The sequence below is a fragment of the Salvia splendens genome, chromosome 22, assembly GCF_004379255.2.
Source record: "Salvia splendens isolate huo1 chromosome 22, SspV2, whole genome shotgun sequence".
In the NCBI taxonomy this organism is placed as follows: domain Eukaryota; kingdom Viridiplantae; phylum Streptophyta; class Magnoliopsida; order Lamiales; family Lamiaceae; genus Salvia; species Salvia splendens.
In genome coordinates, this window is record NC_056053.1 from 74879 (window position 1) to 96080 (window position 21202).

Consider the following 21202-nt stretch of genomic DNA (forward strand, 5'->3'; position numbering starts at 1 on the left):
AGACCTTTTAGGTATATAAATACAAGGCATTTAGTTCTAAAGTTTAGGGAGATCTATGTTGATTTGATATTCACTTAGTTTTAAAGTTTGAGAATTACATCTAACATTTCTTAAAACACACATTTTATTGCTAACTATAATTGCTATCTGTTCTTAAATTTAATACACTAGAACATGCCCAAACACAATGTGTCTCGGTTCCATGCACGTGCTAGAATACAAATACTTAGAAAAATAAAACAATTTTTAAACACTACTAGTCTTTAAAAAAGCATTCATACGATTAAAATTTTAAAACAGAATTAGCATTTCTTCTATGACATTTACACCAACAATAATAGTATAAATGAGATCATAATAAGAAAGTAGCATCATCGTTCCTCCACCTCCATGAGTTGGCTTTATCAATATAGGATATACAATCTTGTCGGCTTCTAACTTCATCAGATCAATATCTTGTTCGTAGCCATGACACCCAAGCACAAGAGGTACTCAGAAATGTATTAAGGTGAATCACTGTAAACAATGACAGAAACAGTAAGCTAACCAATACATACACAACACATAAAAATTAGGAACCTTTTGCGCTTAATTTATCACTTGCAATATCTACTGTGCCCTTTTAACCATATCTTAGATGTTCAAAATACCATTCAATCATGATAACGATTAGGACATGTTTATCCTACCCCAACTGTATTTTTCTTCAAGAGTCAAATTTATGTCAATAGAGCATAATAAATAAGTCAGCTATTTACACATAATTCCTTGGCATTAACTGAATTTTGACTATGGAAGCGAACCAAATGGCATAAGAAAAGGAATGACGAGGAAAAGGAGATGAGGGAGAAAGGGGGAAAGATAGTAATAATAAAGAAAAAGATGGAGAAGTATGCAATAAAAAAGAATACCCTGTTGTTTTACCTTTTATCACACATGTCATGAATTGCAGATGCAGGAAGTCTACCAAATGTATTTCCCTCGCCTTGAACAAGTCGAGCAAACTCAGAGCTTTCTGATAAGAAACCATATCCAGAGTGGATAGCCTATAACAAACAAGACACGGACACCCCATCAAAATGAACACTAATTAAACTATCCATGAAAACTTCAATACTATCAACGTTTACTCATTATTTTAAAATTTCACTCATGTTTTAGAAGATTTAACCTCAATGAGCATCATCCACACTTAAGTTACTTTATACCAGCCGACTTTCCACATAAATTTCACTCATGTTAGAACATTTAGCCTCAATGAGCATCCTGACTATGAAACAATCAGAACATCCTGAGTCCCTGACTATGACAATTGTCTATATCCAAGCATGCAATGACATAAACAGGAATGATAAGATTGGCGACGATCAACAATTACACATACTTATCCAGTAATCAATAAAAATTTAGATGATCTGACATCCGATCAAAACTCAAGCTCTAGATAAAAAGCTCAAATTTAACTCCAAAGCACACAGGCAATGTAAACACGGTGAATTTAAAGCTCCCACGTAGAAGAGACCTTATAGGTCTATAAATACAAGGCATTTAGTTCTAAAGTTTAGGGAGATATATGTTGATCTGATATTCACTTAGTTTTAAAGTTTGAGAATAAAGTAACCATTACATTTCTTAAAACACACATTTTATTTTAGATAGGGGAATACAACGTGTATAACCACACAATGAAATGGATTGGCAAAGATTGCTCACATATTGTAACTAAATGGCTCTTTTTTATCACCAATGTCACGAATTGCAGATGCCGGAGGTCCAACAAATGTAATTCCTCGTCTTGAACAAGTCGAGCAAACTCAGAGCTTTCTTATAAGAAACCATAATCAGGGTGGATAGCCTATAACAAACAAGACACCCCACTCAAAATGTGTCTCAAAAACGCCAAACAACATCAAAATATGTTATGCAATATACACCACCTTTGTATCCCTAATATCGTCAAAGTGAACACTAATTGACTATCCATGAAAATTTAGATACTATCACCTTTTACTCATTATTTTTAAATTTCACTAACATTTAACGTCAATGAGCATCATCAACACTTAAGTTACTTTATCCTAGCAGACTTTCCACATAAATTGATACATCCAGATTTAGTCACCATTTCTAAATTTCACTCATGTTTTAGATCATTTAACCTCAATGAGCATCATCCACACTTCCTTAGCATCAATTGGTAATTAACAAGTTACTTTATCAAAGCTGACTTTCCATATCAAAATTGAAACAAAGAATCAGCCAATCAGCACAACTTACAACCTGATCGCCAGTTCTGGAAGCAGCTGACCCAATTTGACGTGCAAGCTCCGCTCATCGGCGTCGCGCAATTTCGCCTTTGTTTGCGATTAAGAGCTTCTCGATTCTTCCACTTGCTCGGCCGATTGAATTCGACGAAAATCCCCTGTTTCTTCTGCGGAGGAAGAATCTAAAGACGACGTCGTTTCATTGTAAAGTGCGATTGAAGATTTTATGAATTTACAAGCTGCTTTTCATTTATTAATTTCAGTATATATTAATTGGAGTATTACCTGCATCCCACAGTACTATCTTATTGCGAGCACAGATTTTAAAAAATATAGTACAAAATAATAAAATATAAGTAAGATAAAGTTAGTGGTGACAAATCGTGCGTGTTGGGTCGTTATCGTGTCGACACGATAACGGCACGACACGATAACAACAAACACGAACACGGACACGACTTGCTACCCTTAGACACGAACACGACACGAACCCAGTAACACACGAACCATTTCGGGTCAACACGACACGATAACCAACACATAAGAACATGATAACACGATAAGAACATGATAACAACTGCTCATGATTAACAAAAATTACAAAACCTTGATTCTGATAACACGAAACATGACACGAACACTACACAAACATGACACTGCTCATAATAAAAATTAATAATATTACAGTAGTATTATTTCTTAACGTGTAACACGAACACGACACGAAATTTTCGTGTTCTTAACATGTCGACACGATAATGACACGAACCCGATAAGCTTTGAACCATACCCATCAATTTCGTGCCGGTTCGTGTCGTGTTATCGTGTCGTGCAAAAATTGTCAGCCCTAATTGAAATGAGTGAATATTGTTTTATGAAATCAATAGCCATTTCTTTGAACTTGTACTCTTTCATGTAGGTTGTATACAGTGATGTCTACATGCTAGATAATTATATGAAGTGGAAAGTGCTACCTTCGGTGCCAAAGCCTGATTCTCATATCGAGTTTGCCTAGACAATTGTTAATAATTCTTTAATCATTGTTGGTGGTACCACAGAGAAGCATCCCATAACCAAAACGATGATTTTGGTTGGAGAAGTATTCAGATTTGAATTTGATACCCAGGTATTTTTTCTAAATTCTTCAAACATATCTCTACACTCCTTATTTGATCTCAGGTGCATTGCTTCCATACACCGTTTCTTCAGTTGTAAATTTAGCGGATCACTCTATCTCCTCATGATATTTTTTAATCCAAACGAACTGTAACAGAAGTGGTCAGTGATTGGAAAGCTCCCTTACCGTGTCGAAACCACACTAGTCGGGTTCTGGAATGGGATGCCCTATTTTACATCAGGGCAACGAGACAGATGTCACGACCCAATTCTCATTAAGGATAACAAGAATGGGTGGTTCGCGACTAATGGAGGATTAAAGAAGCGGGGATAGAAAAAGGGGAAAAATCTGAAGATCTTATCGAAGGACAACTGTGATATTACCAAAATAACAGTCGAGTATTTGGTACAATCTCAAAATAGAATGTTTGATATGTCAACTAAATCAGAGTTCAATGATGAGACAATACTATTCTCATTCAACAAAACACAGCGGAATAGGTCCCTCTGAACGACTTCGTGCATGGAGACACGAATCGTCGAGATATCCACAAGCTTATATAATAGCATCGACTCCGATCAATCTTTTCTCCAACTTGACGTTCAACCTGCACGTTTATAAATACATGCAGGGCTGAGTACTTGGTGTACTCAGTGGACACGTGCCGAAAACAAAACATACAATATAAGTTGTCATCCATCTACAGTATCGCACGGGGGTTTTTCTTAAAAGGCCCGAGCATACTAAATTCTTTTGTGATCTGAAAGTTCGATTGCAATCTAAGTTCTTTTGTATTCTGCCATGTCTGAGAATCTAGTGTACCGTGAAGGTGGCCACCTTCAACAGTACCCTCGCCGGCCAACCTCTCTCTAGGATGGCTCACAGCTCTTGTGCACATAATTCCGAATAGGATTTGCGGTCCTATTGGGAACCGAATTCGTTACTAACCTTTTGGCATCGCCAAAAGTCTCGGCATATAGCCCTTATCAGACAGGTCTCAAAAACAAATATTTTCTGGCATGACAACAGCTTTAAAAGAGATGATCACAATCTCATTTTTCAGAAAAGATATTTGATACTTCAAAACATTTGCTTTATATCCACACTATAGTGCTGGATATTAAAAGAAAGCCCACCTCTTGTGCTTATCTTCACTTAAATTCCTTGCTGGGCCTCACTTGCCCCTGAATATTTTCTCCCTTGAAAATAAATAGCGTAACACGCTAATTAGCACTTGAACTATTTCTCTAAAAAGAATGCATGCATCCTACATGATAGCATCTATCTCTTAGTCTCGGCTTATAGGATTTTTCCTTAAATCCTAACTTGGCTTTACTGTTCTGTAGTACTTAATCATTCTCGTTACTTCTTTTGGAGAAATTCTATTTTCTCAATAAATATGGATTCTTAAAATCCCTCCTTAAATTCCTTCTTATTTTTTTCGAAATTTTCTTAAGACCTCTTTAAGACTTCTTGAGGCCGCCCATGGCGTCGCGGGGCGACGCCGGTCGGCTTTCGCGTCTCCGCTTTAACACCTTTTCATTTTTGATAATTTAATACCTTATCCGGGAATTAATTTATTAAGCTCCAAGCTCAATTTCTTAAATTAATTCCACTTCGCAATTAATTTCCCAAGTCCACAAATTTTAATCAGTAGCACATTCCAATAAAACCTCATGGCCCAAAACCTTTTTAATTGAGGACAACTCATTTTTCCTAATTTATTTTCGGCCCATTCTCCTCTCGAAAGGCCCATTTTCGATTTAAATGAAGCATGAAACAATCTTGGCCCAACTTAAAATAATAGCCCATTTCTCTTCTTCTTTTTCTTTTGTTTAAATTTGGGCCCAATTCGATTTTCTTTATGAAAAGGCCCAATTAAACACCTCTCCCCTTCCTTCCCTTCTCTTTCTCTCTCCCCGTAACCTCTCTTCCTTCTTTCCCCAATTTCTGTTCCTTCAATTAACTTAGGGATTTTTTTCCAAATTCAATTTCTCCCAGCCGTATCGACTCCTTCGCCTCGACGCGTCGCCATCTCCGGCGAGAATTAGCCGTCGCCGTTCACGCCCTCCCCTCGGCGTCTTTCCTCTCGGAAATTTCGGAGTCCCGTCAGCGGGTACCTCCTCCTTCATCGTTTTCTCCCCCTCCGTCGAGCCTTGCGGCGCCGGTTAGTGTCGGGCGTCCTTCGGCGTCGTCTCGGTGATTCAGACGCGGCTGCCTCCTTCCCTTCTTCCCCAGCCGCGGCATGCAGCTGTCTCGCCGGAGTTTCCGGAGCTCCGCCGTTATTCGGTTTTCGTCGGACAGCCCTACACAACAAGCTAAGTCCCTTTCCCCCTATTCCCCTTTCACCATTTCGTGATTCAAACCAAGTTTGAGTTTGGACAGTAGCTTGCTATTGTTTTTGTTATATCATCCTTGTTCCAATGATTATTGTGCTTTGAGGGGAAGTTGGCAGTAGCTTATTGTTTTAGCTCAAGTTGTTCATCGATTGAGGGGGGTTCTACCTATTGTGACTGCTTCTAAACTGTGATGAATCTTATTGAGCAATTCTATGTTCTTGTGCTACCTCATTTGTCTATATGATGCAAGGAGTGTTGTTGAGGGGGTTACCTTGCTGGGTGATTCCTTTCGGTTATACTATAGACTGATCTCTTGCCGCCCTTGCTCCCCTTCCCTCCCTTTCGCTGCACTTCTTGCGATAGTGTCGAAAGGGGGCTGTTTATATAGCTCTTGAATGTTGGCATTTTGTGCCAGATTTTTGGAGATTGATGCTTCTAATTTGGGACTGCATACCTAGCTCCTTTTGGGTTCTATGAGTATGTTGATTCATACTAGAATGGTGAAATTTTTGGGGAGCAAAAATCCCTTCTCTTGGCTGTCCCTTTGAGCCTCGATGGAGGGGACTTATGCATCCATTTTTAGCTTGTGGATGAGTTCTTTCATCTTGTGGCAGCTGGTCTTGATTCCCATTTGGTGTAAGTTGAGAGTGGTCAACTTATGGCTGATTTCACAGCTCTAATTTGCAGCCTCAGGGCTGCTCTGATCAGCCTACTCTCGCCCCTTTCTTAATCGAGATTGTCTCCCCCTCCTTTTTTTTGTGTCTCAAATTTCTAACCCATTTACATGCTAACTTTGCAGGTTTTTAGGGCTGCTAATCTTGGAGCTTGGGGCTGGAAATCGAGAAGAAGAAGGAGGGAAAGAGTAGAGGAGAATCTTGCTACATTACTTGCCTTGTTTCATTGCTAAGTTTAGGAAATGCTGGGGCATTAGCTTTAGAGTAGCTTCTCGACTAAGCTCTAATCAGACACTAGTTAGTGTTGTCCCTAACAAGTACTATTAGCATTTCCATTTTCTCCCATGTAATTGTATCTCCAAAGTGAATTCTTAATAAAAGCATATCTCATACTTTTATCGTTAAATGCATTTCCTTGTAACTTCTTGTTTGTAATACAATACTTGATTTATCCCAACGTCGAAGAACGACGAAAAATTCTACGCCCTCCAAACGAGAATTAATCGAGCTAATAATCCGACTTAATCAAAATACAGGGATTAAAATCCTGGGGCGTCACATTCCACCCTCCTTAAATGAAATTTCACCCCGAAATTTGTACGGCTTTACTCAAACAGCTCGGGATATCGCTCCCTCATCTTATTCTCTAACTCCCACGTGGCCTCTTCCTGCCCGTGGTACTCCAAATCTGGCTATCCCCTTTGAGGGTAATACTTTTAAAAAGACTTTATCTCCTACATCAAACTGCAAATCAGTCCGTCGGACGTCTGCATAGGACTTTTGTCTGTCCTGAGCCTCTTTGATCCTTTCTCGGATTTTTCTGACAATTTCTATCATTTCCTCAATTACTTCCGGACCCACAATTTTTCTTTCACCGACCTCGTCCCAATAGAGGGGTGATCTACACTTCCTCCCGTACAGTGCTTCGTACGGAGCCATATCAATCGTTGCCTGGTAACTATTGTTGTAGGCAAACTCTATTAGCGGCAGCACTTGTTCCCAATTGCTGCCTCTATCGAGCACTACTGCTCTCAGCATGTCCTCGAGTGTCTGAATTGTTCTCTCCGACTGTCCGTCGGTCTGTGGGTGGAATGCTGTGCTAAAATTCAATTGTGTCCCTAGCTCTTTCTGTAAGCTTTTCCAAAATCGGGATGTGAATTTGGCATCTCTATCCGACGTGATCGTTGCCGGTATACCGTGCAGGCGAATGATTTCCTTCACGTATATCTGGGCTAACTTCTCTGATCCGTATGTGATAGGGATTGGTACAAAGTGAGCGCTCTTAGTGAGACGATCGACTATTACCCAAATTGTAGTATTTCCTCTCTGAGACTTTGGCAGTCCCGTGACAAAATCCATGGCTATGTGTTCCCATTTCCATTCGGGAATTTCCAGCGGCTGTAGCTTTCCATATGGTCGCTGGTGTAGTGCCTTCACTTGCTGACAGGCAAGACACCTCTCGACGTAGGAAGCTATATCTCTCTTCATGCCGTCCCACCAGAATTTCTTCTTTAGGTCCTGATACATTTTCGTACTCCCTGGGTGGGCGGTGTACGGGGTATCGTGCGCCTCGCTCATTATCTCATTTCTGAGCTCCTCTTGGTTGGGCACACAGTCTCCCTTCAAATAGGAGCGCATTGTCTGCCTCCTCCTGGAAATTCTCTTGGTTGCCTGTTCTCGATTTCAAACGCCACTTCTCTAGAGTCTCGTCCCGTCTCTGGGCTTCCACAATCCTGGCCCTTAAATCGGGAACAACTACTAGAGTCGAAATTATACTTTCCACTGTTTCGGGCGCTTGCACCATCTCCAAACTCATTTTGTCAAATTCTCTTAGCAGTTCTTCTTCATGGGTGAACAGGACTGCTAATTGGTGTTGACTTTTACGGCTCAACGCGTCTGCCACGACGTTAGCCTTGCCCGGGTGGTAGTTTATGCCACAATCGTAATCCTTTACTAGTTCGAGCCATCTTCTCTGTCTCATGTTCAAGTCCTTTTGCTCGAAGAAGTATTTGAGGCTTTTGTGGTCTGTGAAAATCTCGCACCTAACTCCATATAGATGGTGCCTCCAAATTTTCAACGCGTGAACCACTGCTGCTAGTTCTAGGTCGTGTGTTGGGTAATTGAGCTCGTGTGGTCTGAGCTGTCGTGATGCATACGCAATCACCTTTCCATTCTGCATCAACACACACCCAAGTCCACTTTTGGAAGCATCCGTATAGACAACATAATCCGTCCCTGATTCGGGGGCTGCTAGTACGGGTGCACTGGTCAATTTCTCCTTTAGTAGTTGGAAGCTTTCCTCGCACTCGGGAGACCATGAGACTTTGGTTCCCTTCTTAAGTTGCTGGGTCATTGGCCTGGCGATTTTGGAAAATCCCTCAATAAACCTTCTGTAGTAGCCAGCTAGTCCGAGGAAACTTCGGATCTCATTAGGCGTTGTTGGCGCCTTCCAATTCCGTACTGCCTCTACCTTGGCAGGATCCACTCGGATTCCTTCTGCTGTCACAATATGTCCGAGAAAATTCACCTCTTTGAGCCAAAATTCGCACTTGCTGAATTTGGTGTACAGCTTTTCTGCCCGTAGTGTTTCTAGGGCAAGCCGCAGGTGTTCCTCGTGTTCCTTTTCGTTTTTAGCGTATATCAACACGTCGTCAATGAAGACTAGGACAAACTTGTATAGATACGGGTGGAAAACGCGGTTCATCAAATCCATGAATACTGCTGGTGCATTCGTTAGTCCAAATGGCACCACAGTAAATTCATAGTGACCGTATCTAGTTCGGAAGGCCGTCTTGGGCACATCCTCTGGCTTAATTTTCAGTTGGTGATATCCTGACTTCAGGTCCATTTTGGAGAACACACTGGCTCCTTTGAGCTGATCAAACAGATCATCGATCCTGGGTAATGGGTACTTGTTCTTGAGAGTCAACTTATTAAGCTCTCGGTAATCTACACACATCCTCATGGTTCCGTCCTTCTTTTTGACGAACAGGACAGGTGCTCCCCATGGTGAGACGCTGGGTCTGATGAATCCCAGGTCCAGGAGTTCTTGCAATTGCACCTTAAGTTCATCCAATTCCTTTGGAGCCATTCGATATGGTGCTTTCGACACCGGGGCGGATCCTGGTTCTAGATCTATCGTGAATTCCACTTGTCTGTCTGGCGGTAGTCCAGGCAGAGTATCAGGGAATACATCTGGGAATTCACGAGCGATCTCGACCTCCTCTAGTTTTCTTTCCTCTTTCTCTTCCTTGTTCAGGTAAACAAGGTATGCCGGGCATCCCTTCTTTATCAACTTGCTGGCTTGCAGCATTGATACTACAGACTTTCGGGTTCCCGTGGAGATTCCATGAAAACGAGTGGTTTCTCCTTCGGGGTTTCTAAAGGAAATCTGCCTTTCCTTGCATAAGATGGTGGCATGGTTTTCAGCCAGCCAGTCCATCCCCAAGATTATGTCTATGTCCCACATAATCATAACACTGAGGTTGTTTGCTACAACCTTAAGTTCACCCAGAGTGATTTCTAAGTTCGAGCAAGTACGAGATATTTCTATCCGTCCTCCTACTGGGGAAACTACTTCCATTCTATGTTCAGATTCTTTTGTATCGAGTTTCAGAGTAGTTACGCAATGAGCAGATATAAAAGAATGTGAAGCACCAGTATCAAACAGAAGCATAACGGGTGTGTTGAAAAGCTTACCCATGCCTGCCAAATTTCCCTGGTTCAGCTCGGGCTGCTTCTGCCTCATTGCATAAGCTCGAGCCTGTGTTGGGAGTTTCGGCCTCTGCTGCTGATTCCTTGGTATCTGCTGTGAATTTGATCCATCCTGGATATTCATTGCGCGCAGTTGCGGGTGCTGAGCTGACGGATTAGATCTTGCTCCCGTCCCTGAGTTCTTGCTTGGACAGTTCTTAGCAAAGTGTCCAGCTCTCCCGCAGTTGAAACAGGTATCAGCCCCTGCCTTGCAGGTGCCTCCATGCAGCCTGTTGCATCAGGGACACGGACTGGGTCCTGCCACACTCCCTTGGAATGATCCAGGGTTAACTTGGTATCCGCCATATTGTGGCCTGCTCGGTCCGTAACCTCCTCTTTTTAAATCAGGTTGAGCTCGTGGTCCTTCCCACTTTCTCTTGTCCCTAGACTGTTGGGACTGAGTAGGGTTCACAGCTGGGGCAGTCTTTTCCCCTGGCATGGCTGCCTCGATGTCCAGTGCTCGTCCCAGAGCCTCAGTGTAGGACAGTCCTCCGTGGCTAGCCAGTGTCATGCGTATCTCATGTCTCAAACCAGTACAGAATTTCTCAGCCATCTTGGCATCGGTATCTACCTGATCCGGGGCGTACCGTGCCATTTCACAGAACATTCAGTCATAGTCTGTAACCGACATTCGTCCTTGTTTCAGATGATAGAACTTAACCTCCTTTTTTCTTCCTGTAGCTCTTGGGAATATACTTCTCATAAATCTCGGTCTTAAATTCCTCCCAAGTTATTTCTCCTACATGCATTGGACCCATAGTCTTTTTCCTTGCCTCCCACCAAAAATCTGCGGGTCCAGTTAATTGGAAAGTTACGCAGGACAACCGCTCTTGGTCTGTGCAGTGTAAAAAAGTCAAATATGCGTTCCAGTGAACGGATCCATGTTTCTGCCACCATTGGGTCTCCCAACCCGTTAAACGTTGGTGGGTTCTGTCTCAGAAACATTTCCTCAACCCGACGATCCTGTGGTCGTGGTGGTGGTGGGGGTGGAATTGGCGATGGAGGTGGTGTTACTTCATCCCATTCCTCTCGTACTTCCCCTTCATAAACCGGAAGGTTGTTTTGGGCTTGTCCCCGGCCCCTTCCACGTCCTCGGCCTCGCGGCCTGCCAACTCTTCGTGGTGGCATCCTGGTGGTTTTATGAAACTCCTTTAATAAATTCAACATTTATGATGGCTAAACAGAATCGTGGGATTCAAAGATATAAATGAACACTGCTTTTCAAGATAACGGGATTTCATATATATCACAAATCGAGTACACCATCTTAAAAGTTTGCCTCGAGAGGTCTTTTTACAAAAGAACGCACATCCAAGTACGCATTATGAAGTCCCGGTACTACGGAACATCACCAAAAGTACTTAGCCACTGCCCTTCTAACAGATCGGGCCTTACGTGCTAATCAAAAGGTAATCCCCTGAAATCTCCAAAAGAAAACACTACATCAGAACGCCATCATACTAGGACGTTTCTGATGGTGCACTCCACCTATCGCTCCTCATCAGATCCTAGAGAGCTCACCCCCGAACTCTCCTCAAAGTCATCATCGCTATCCATCACCAGGATAGGATCCTCAGGCACTGCCCCTGGCATGTCCTCGTGCGCTGGGAGTGGAGCTGCGACTATGGGGAAGAGGATCTCCTCTAGCTCCATCTCAGCGCGGATGGCCTGTAACCAAGCCATCATCTCCTCTGACTGCCGGCGGAACCTGGCACGGAAGTCCTCCACCCAAAGGTGAGCTGGTGGTGGCTCAGGTGCCTCGACTGCCTGTCTCTCCATCTCCGGGGCCCTCTCCTGAGCTACCATGGTACGAGTCATCCGGACCTCCTCTGAACTCTCATCCATGTCGGCGACTACCATCGGGGCCTTACCTCGCCCCTCTGGATCGTGCCTAGCTCTCTCTGGCTCTGGCGTCCCTAGATGCCGGGACGGTCCCGCCTCATGGTCGTAGCGGCCCCGGGTGCTGCCCTCAGGAGGGGTCGACATGCTCCACTGAAGTGGGGGCGGTGGGAAGTCACCCTCCGCTACAGGCGGAACGTCCTGGAAGTGAACGTACTGCAGGAAAATGAAGGATATGAAGCCACGGAAATCTCCAATCATCTCATGTGTGTCGACCCTCCTGTAGATGTAGCTACTCGACATCCAGGTGGCCCAAACCCTCCACTCATCGGGGAGTACTGAGACCAACTGGTGGATGCCGTCGAGCTCAGAGGTACCGTACTGGTGGGTCCTCTCCCACAGTACGAAGAATCTACTCAAGATCGGTAGTATGCCCTCTCCATCAAGCGGGCGATAGGATCGGTATGCACGAAGCAGATACTCTGCCAAGCTCTCATAAGCATCAAGCGTAGGTCTGACTGGGTCCCGTCCCTCCATCTGCACGAGGGTGGATCCGAGTCAGAGAAGGCTACGCAAGAACAGAACGCGGAAAGCACAACGTAAAGCGATGCATGCGAGCCTAAGGGGTCATCCTCTAGAGCCACTATACTGCGTGATCTAAAGTCACCAGACTAAGTTCTCATCTCAAACTATCGTTCCATAAAGCTTTTGTGGTGAAGAACACCATTTCCTTGGATTTAAACGGGTGACTTGGTCACCGTGAGGATCTATCTCATACCATTCCATCTTGTGCAATTTCCTTATAGCACCGTTCCTTGACTTTCTGTCTCAACCGTTGCCCCTCTTGTGCCCTTATGCACTGGGCGTTGGCTTTTCTGGTGAAAACTCGTGTTTCCTTGGCTCACTCTTTCATACTCAACCTTGTCTCACCCTCATTTCAAAAACAACTTGCTCGGGAAAGCAATAATAGGATTTATGGTTCATCCCTTGTAGTTCCAGTTTGAACTACTTCTTTTAGGAAAGTACTTATCCTTCCTCAGTCCTTTCTACTTTCTCTACGAGGTGGGCATCCTCGTCGCACTTTGCGTAGTTATTTCAAAAAATTTCTTTCTCTTTCGGCTTTCAACTTGGTTGAACGTCCTGGAGTATTGATCGAGTCGATTGCTTGGAAGGATCTAGCGAACAAGTCTAGATCTTGACTGAAGGAGTGTGTGGATATCAGAGTAAGAAGGAAAACTGTTGCTCTGATACCACTCTGTCACGACCCAATTCTCGTTAAGGATAACAAGAATGGGTGGTTCGCGACTAATGGGGGATTAAAGAAGCGGGGATAGAAAAAGGGGAAAATCTGAAGATCTTATCGAAGGACAACTGTGATATTACCAAAATAACAGTCGAGTATTTGGTACAATCTCAAAATAGAATGTTTGATATGTCAACTGAATCAGAGTTCAATGATGAGACAATACTATTCTCATTCAACAAAACACAGCGGAATAGGTCACTCTGAACGACTTCGTGTATGGAGACACGAATCGTCGAGATATCCACAAGCTTATTTAATAGCATCGACTCCGATCAATCTTTTCTCCAACTTGACGTTCAACCTGCACGTTTATAAATACATGCAGGGCTGAGTACTTGGTGTACTCAGTGGACACGTGCCGAAAACAAAACATACAATATAAGTTGTCATCCATCTACAGTATCGCACGGGGGTTTTTCTTAAAAGGCCCGAGCATACTAAATTCTTTTGTGATCTGAAAGTTCGATTGCAATCTAAGTTCTTTTGTATTCTGCCATGTCTGAGAATCTAGTGTACCGTGAAGGTGGCCACCTTCAACAGTACCCTCGCCGGCCAACCTCTCTCTAGGATGGCTCACAGCTCTTGTGCACATAATTCCGAATAGGATTTGCGGTCCTATTGGGAACCGAATTCGTTACTAACCTTTTGGCATCGCCAAAAGTCTCGGCATATAGCCCTTATCAGACAGGTCTCAAAAACAAATATTTTCTGGCATGACAACAGCTTTAAAAGAGATGATCACAATCTCATTTTTCAGAAAAGATATTTGATACTTCAAAACATTTGCTTTATATCCACACTATAGTGCTGGATATTAAAAGAAAGCCCACCTCTTGTGCTTATCTTCACTTAAATTCCTTGCTGGGCCTCACTTGCCCCTGAATATTTTCTCCCTTGAAAATAAATAGCGTAACACGCTAATTAGCACTTGAACTATTTCTCTAAAAAGAATGCATGCATCCTACATGATAGCATCTATCTCTTAGTCTCGGCTTATAGGATTTTTCCTTAAATCCTAACTTGGCTTTACTGTTCTGTAGTACTTAATCATTCTCGTTACTTCTTTTGGAGAAATTCTATTTTCTCAATAAATATGGATTCTTAAAATCCCTCCTTAAATTCCTTCTTATTTTTTTCGAAATTTTCTTAAGACCTCTTTAAGACTTCTTGAGGCCGCCCATGGCGTCGCGGGGCGACGCCGGTCGGCTTTCGCGTCTCCGCTTTAACACCTTTTCATTTTTGATAATTTAATACCTTATCCGGGAATTAATTTATTAAGCTCCAAGCTCAATTTCTTAAATTAATTCCACTTCGCAATTAATTTCCCAAGTCCACAAATTTTAATCAGTAGCACATTCCAATAAAACCTCATGGCCCAAAACCTTTTTAATTGAGGACAACTCATTTTTCCTAATTTATTTTCGGCCCATTCTCCTCTCGAAAGGCCCATTTTCGATTTAAATGAAGCATGAAACAATCTTGGCCCAACTTAAAATAATAGCCCATTTCTCTTCTTCTTTTTCTTTTGTTTAAATTTGGGCCCAATTCGATTTTCTTTATGAAAAGGCCCAATTAAACACCTCTCCCCTTCCTTCCCTTCTCTTTCTCTCTCCCCGTAACCTCTCTTCCTTCTTTCCCCAATTTCTGTTCCTTCAATTAACTTAGGGATTTTTTTCCAAATTCAATTTCTCCCAGCCGTATCGACTCCTTCGCCTCGACGCGTCGCCATCTCCGGCGAGAATTAGCCGTCGCCGTTCACGCCCTCCCCTCGGCGTCTTTCCTCTCGGAAATTTCGGAGTCCCGTCAGCGGGTACCTCCTCCTTCATCGTTTTCTCCCCCTCCGTCGAGCCTTGCGGCGCCGGTTAGTGTCGGGCGTCCTTCGGCGTCGTCTCGGTGATTCAGACGCGGCTGCCTCCTTCCCTTCTTCCCCAGCCGCGGCATGCAGCTGTCTCGCCGGAGTTTCCGGAGCTCCGCCGTTATTCGGTTTTCGTCGGACAGCCCTACACAACAAGCTAAGTCCCTTTCCCCCTATTCCCCTTTCACCATTTCGTGATTCAAACCAAGTTTGAGTTTGGACAGTAGCTTGCTATTGTTTTTGTTATATCATCCTTGTTCCAATGATTATTGTGCTTTGAGGGGAAGTTGGCAGTAGCTTATTGTTTTAGCTCAAGTTGTTCATCGATTGAGGGGGGTTCTACCTATTGTGACTGCTTCTAAACTGTGATGAATCTTATTGAGCAATTCTATGTTCTTGTGCTACCTCATTTGTCTATATGATGCAAGGAGTGTTGTTGAGGGGGTTACCTTGCTGGGTGATTCCTTTCGGTTATACTATAGACTGATCTCTTGCCGCCCTTGCTCCCCTTCCCTCCCTTTCGCTGCACTTCTTGCGATAGTGTCGAAATTAGTATGGGAAGGAGGGAGTGGTGAGGGGGCTGTTTATATAGCTCTTGAATGTTGGCATTTTGTGCCAGATTTTTGGAGATTGATGCTTCTAATTTGGGACTGCATACCTAGCTCCTTTTGGGTTCTATGAGTATGTTGATTCATACTAGAATGGTGAAATTTTTGGGGAGCAAAAATCCCTTCTCTTGGCTGTCCCTTTGAGCCTCGATGGAGGGGACTTATGCATCCATTTTTAGCTTGTGGATGAGTTCTTTCATCTTGTGGCAGCTGGTCTTGATTCCCATTTGGTGTAAGTTGAGAGTGGTCAACTTATGGCTGATTTCACAGCTCTAATTTGCAGCCTCAGGGCTGCTCTGATCAGCCTACTCTCGCCCCTTTCTTAATCGAGATTGTCTCCCCCTCCTTTTTTTTGTGTCTCAAATTTCTAACCCCTTTTCATGCTAACTTTGCAGGTTTTTAGGGCTGCTAATCTTGGAGCTTGGGGCTGGAAATCGAGAAGAAGAAGGAGGGAAAGAGTAGAGGAGAATCTTGCTACATTACTTGCCTTGTTTCATTGCTAAGTTTAGGAAATGCTGGGGCATTAGCTTTAGAGTAGCTTCTCGACTAAGCTCTAGTCAGACACTAGTTAGTGTTGTCCCTAACAAGTACTATTAGCATTTCCATTTTCTCCCATGTAATTGTATCTCCAAAGTGAATTCTTAATAAAAGCATATCTCATACTTTTATCGTTAAATGCATTTCCTTGTAACTTCTTGTTTGTAATACAATACTTGATTTATCCCAACGTCGAAGAACGACGAAAAATTCTACGCCCTCCAAACGAGAATTAATCGAGCTAATAATCCGACTTAATCAAAATACAGGGATTAAAATCCTGGGGCGTCACATTCCACCCTCCTTAAATGAAATTTCGCCCCGAAATTTGTACGGCTTTACTCAAACAGCTCGGGATATCGCTCCCTCATCTTATTCTTTAACTCCCACGTGGCCTCTTCCTGCCCGTGGTGCTCCCAAAGTACTTTTACTGAAGGAATGGATTATCTGTCCAGGCATTGTAATTGTTGGAAATATTGTAGCTTTTTACACGGGCAAACTCTTGCTATTACAAAAGAACAAAAAACTAGAAGGTAAATAAAACAAAGTAAATACAATAAAAGGAACAAGATGCAAACTAATACTTCTTTAAGTCGAGTCGAGGTATCCCTCTCTCCGCAAGAAGAGATACCGCCCCGGCTAGTGTTCACGGATTGGCGCAACGTCCCCAAAGATGAAACGACTTTCCTCCTATCGAGTTGAAGCACCTCAAACTCGTAGACTTCAGCGAACTTGAATTGGAGGCGAGAACCGAGCAATGCAATGCTCCTAATGATGCGAACTAAAATGCTTGAGAGCTAGAGAGAAGAGGGAATGATTTGTTGGTGTGTTTCCTCTCTACAACTCTATGCCTTATATAGGCACAAAAGAGGACATGGAAGGTCTTGATAATAATTCACCATTAAGCAAACCATTATGCAAAAGGTGGTTACAAGAGATGGAAAGCCAAAGGATTGGCCACATCAAAAGTTTCCTCATGTTACACGTTTCTTACAATCCCCCACATTGGTTAGAGCACTGCAAGCTCAAACCAACACAAGACGTGTATGCATGCATGTAGACTCTTTTGCTCAGTTCTCGAGAAACGATACTACATTTGGAGAGATCAACACTATCGGACATACCGGTGGGCTAGTGGACGCGATGCCTTGAACTATTCCTCCTTGGTATATGCCTAGTCAATAGCATCAACACAATATTGTCTCAACTCCATCAGTTCTCACGTTTGTGTCAGTTTCGGCCGTGGAACACCTCTTTGGAATTCATAAGTGACTCACACACACGAAGCGGCCTCACTTCTCACTTACATAGGTGATTCTTTCATGAGTATCCTGCCATACTGCATCTCCTTGAGATTTCAAGAATCATTAAAAGTCAAAAGACTTAACCTCTTACCACGTGCATGTTACAACACTCAATGCTTTCTAAAGAATGGGTGAAGATTAAAATCTTCTGAATGTTACAGCTAGATTTGTATAGCTTCATTTTCCCATTGAACCAATCACATGGGATCTCCAATCGTATGGTTGGGTTACCACTATACTCGTCTTTTAAGATGTGGTTTTCAGTCTCATTCCTTTTAGCAATTTATGCATTTGATCACGGTTTAAACCTTTTGTTAACGGATCCGCTAAGTTAACCACTGACTTTACTTAGTCAACTGAGATAATGCCACTTGTGATCAACTGCCTTACGGTATTATGTCGCCGACGAATATGTCGAGACTTACCATTATAAAAGCCACTTTGTGCTCTACCTATAGCTGCTTTGCTATCACAGTGTATCAATACTGCGGGCACTGGCTTCTTCCAACATGGAATACATTCTAGGAAATTTCTGAGCCACTCGGCTTCTTCCCCTGCTTTATCCAATGCGATAAACTCAGATTCCATGGTGGAACGTGCAATATACGTCTGTTTCGTTGATTTCCACGAAACAGCACCACCCCCCACAGTGAACACATACCCACTTGTCGAAAATGAGTCTTTTGAATCAGAGATCCAATTTGCATCACAGTACCCTTCAAGTACTTGGGGATATCTTGTGTAATGCAACCCAAAGTTAATAGTATACTTCAAGTATCTCAAAACTCTACACAGATCCTTCCAATGTTCCTTACTTGGATTGCTCGTAAATCGGCTCAACTTGTTTACAGGACAAGCAAGATCAGGTCGAGTACAGTTTGTGATAAACATCAAACTTCCAATGACCTTTGCATACTCTTCTTGAGCAACAGAATCACCCATATTCTTGCTCAGATGGACATTGAGCTCTAAAGGAGTCTTTGCTGGCTTACAATAAAACGAGTTGAGTTTCTTAAGCATTTTCTCAACATAATAAGATTGCGTTAAGGCAATTCCCTCATTAGTCCTCAATATTTTGATTCCGAGAATCACATCAGCTAGACCTATATCTTTCATATCAAAATTTCTTTTCAACATGTTTTTTGTCTCGTTAATAATGACACTATTGCTGCCCATTATCAACATATCATCAACATACAGACACACAATAACAAACCCGTTATCTGTGTTCTTAATGTAAACACACTTATCACACTCATTAATAGTGAATTCATTTGCCAACATCACGTTGTCAAATTTCAAGTGTCATTGTAACGGTGTTTGCTTCAACCCATATAATGACTTTACTAGTTTGCATACTTTACGCTCTTGCCCAAGCACAACAAATCCTTCGGGTTGTTCCATATATATTTCTTCTTCCAGATCACCATTCAGAAACGCAGTTTTCACATCCATTTGGTGAATCTCAAGATTGTGCAAAGCAGCAATCGCAAGAAGCACCCGAATGGAAGTGATTCTCGTAACAGGTGAATAGGTATCAAATAAGTCATACCCTTCTTTCTACTTAAAGCCTTGGACAACTAGGCGAGCTTTGTACTTACCTATAGTACCATCGGGCTTATATTTCTTATTCAGAATCCACTTGCACCCTAAAGCCTTACAGCCTTCAAGCAAGTCTACTAACATCCAAGTGTTATTTCTCATGATGGATTCAATTTCACTGTTGAAAGCTTCTTGCCACCACGCTGCGTCTAGGCCAGACAAAGCTTCCGCCAGTGACTTTGGTTCACCATCCAACATGAAAGTTATGAAGTCTGGACCAAAAGTCTTAGCAATTTTAACTCTTTTACCACGTCTTGGTTCTATATCCTCAGGACTTGACCTCGTCCTTTTTGGAGGATTAGAACTAGTGGATTCATCCATCATTCTTTCACTAGAACGATCCTCCTGCTTCTTGCATGGGTACACATTCTCAAAGAATATAGCATTTCTTGACTCAATTGTTGTTCCTTCAGCCACGCCAGGCACAACTGACCTATGGACTAGGAAACGATATGCACTACTATTATGTGCATGGCCAATAAAGATGCAATCGACTGTTTTAGGGCCTATTGCAACTTGTTTCGGAGGAGGCACTTCTACCTTCGCTAAGCACCCCCACACTTTGAGGTATGAATACGAAGGTTTCTTGCCTTTCCACAACTCATAAGGAGTCACATCCCTATTTTTTAGTGGAATTTTGTTCAGGATATGATTCGCTGTTAACACAGCCTCCCCCCACATGTTCTGGGATAAACCAAAATTAATCAACATAGCATTCATCATCTCTTTAAGTGTTCGATTTTTTCGTTCAGCAACTGGGGAGAATATGGAGCCGTTGTTTGGTGAATTATACCACTTGCATGACATAATTTTGCAAACGGGGCTACATACTCACCACCTCTATCACTTCGAACACACTTAATTCGACAATGAAGTTGATTTTCGGCTTCATTTTTGAAGTCTTTAAACGCTTCAATTGCCTCATCTTTACTTCTTAATAAGTAAAGGTAACAATACCTTGTGCAATCATCTATAAATGTGATGAAGTACTGTTTACCACCTCTAGTTTGCACAAATTTTAATCACATACATCTGTATGAATTAATTCTAGAGGTTTTGTGCTCCGTTCTACCGAGCGAAACGGTAGCTTGGTCATTTTTGCTTCAACACAGACTTCACATTTCTTTTGTGAGTTAAACTCGTGAACTTTTAGTAAATCAAGATTCACTAATCTTTTTATAGCATTTAGATTTACATGTCCCAATCTATTATGCAATAAATCAGAGCTTTCTAGCAAATAAGAGGATGTGTCATCTTCCTTATTGCTTATTCCTTTTCCACGGTGAATAACCGTAACATTCAGCTCAAAAATCCCATTCACTAGGTGACCTTCACCTATGAACTTTTCATACTTGGTCAATATAACCTTTTCACACTCAAATTATAGTGAAAATCCATGATTTACTAGAAGTGAGCATGACACCAAATTATTTCGGATGTCGGGGACATGCAGCACATCCTTAAGGGTAAGAACCTTTCCTGATCCTAATTTTAGGAACATATACCCACACCAACCACCTTAGAAGAGGCTTGGTTTCCCATACGTACTTTTCTACCTCCAACAGATTTGTAAGTAGAAAAACGCTTCTCTCGGAGCACACATGACATGTGGCACCAGTATCAACAAACCATTCATTTGGATTATTACCACGGTCCACGTCGGAGACCATTGCGATCACCTCGTGATCTTTGTTGTTTATAACAACACATTCAAATAATTTGCACAGTATTGTTTCCAACAATAAGTACACAATTATATTGAACCAAATGTGCATTGATATATTCATCAACACATGCATCCCAATTACTACTACCAAATCTAAATTGGTCTTGCTTGTCAAATGACAAACGATAAACACAATTCTCAAGAGAATGGATCTCAAGGAATTAACCATTTCGTAGCCCATGAACATTGCGACTGTTCGTTTCTTCATTCCAGCTTCGGTCGACATGATTTCAGCAAGAGTACAATATCTCGTATTGCGATTGTTGGAAATATTGTAG

The 21202-nt window shown here is 42.4% G+C and overlaps 1 long non-coding RNA gene across 2 annotated transcripts; it reads right to left on the reverse strand.

Annotated features, from left to right (window-relative positions):
- Positions 1-262: 262 nt before the first annotated feature.
- On the reverse strand, positions 263-2504 carry LOC121786092. 2 transcript variants are annotated; one of them, XR_006047108.1, is made up of 4 exons: positions 2278-2504; positions 1714-1855; positions 925-1046; positions 263-516 (listed from the first exon to the last, which is right to left on the reverse strand). It is a non-coding gene; the product is annotated as an uncharacterized LOC121786092 (long non-coding RNA). The 2 variants fall into 2 exon arrangements; XR_006047107.1 differs by having other exon boundaries at positions 2281-2503.
- Between the last annotated feature and the right edge of the window lie 18698 nt (positions 2505-21202).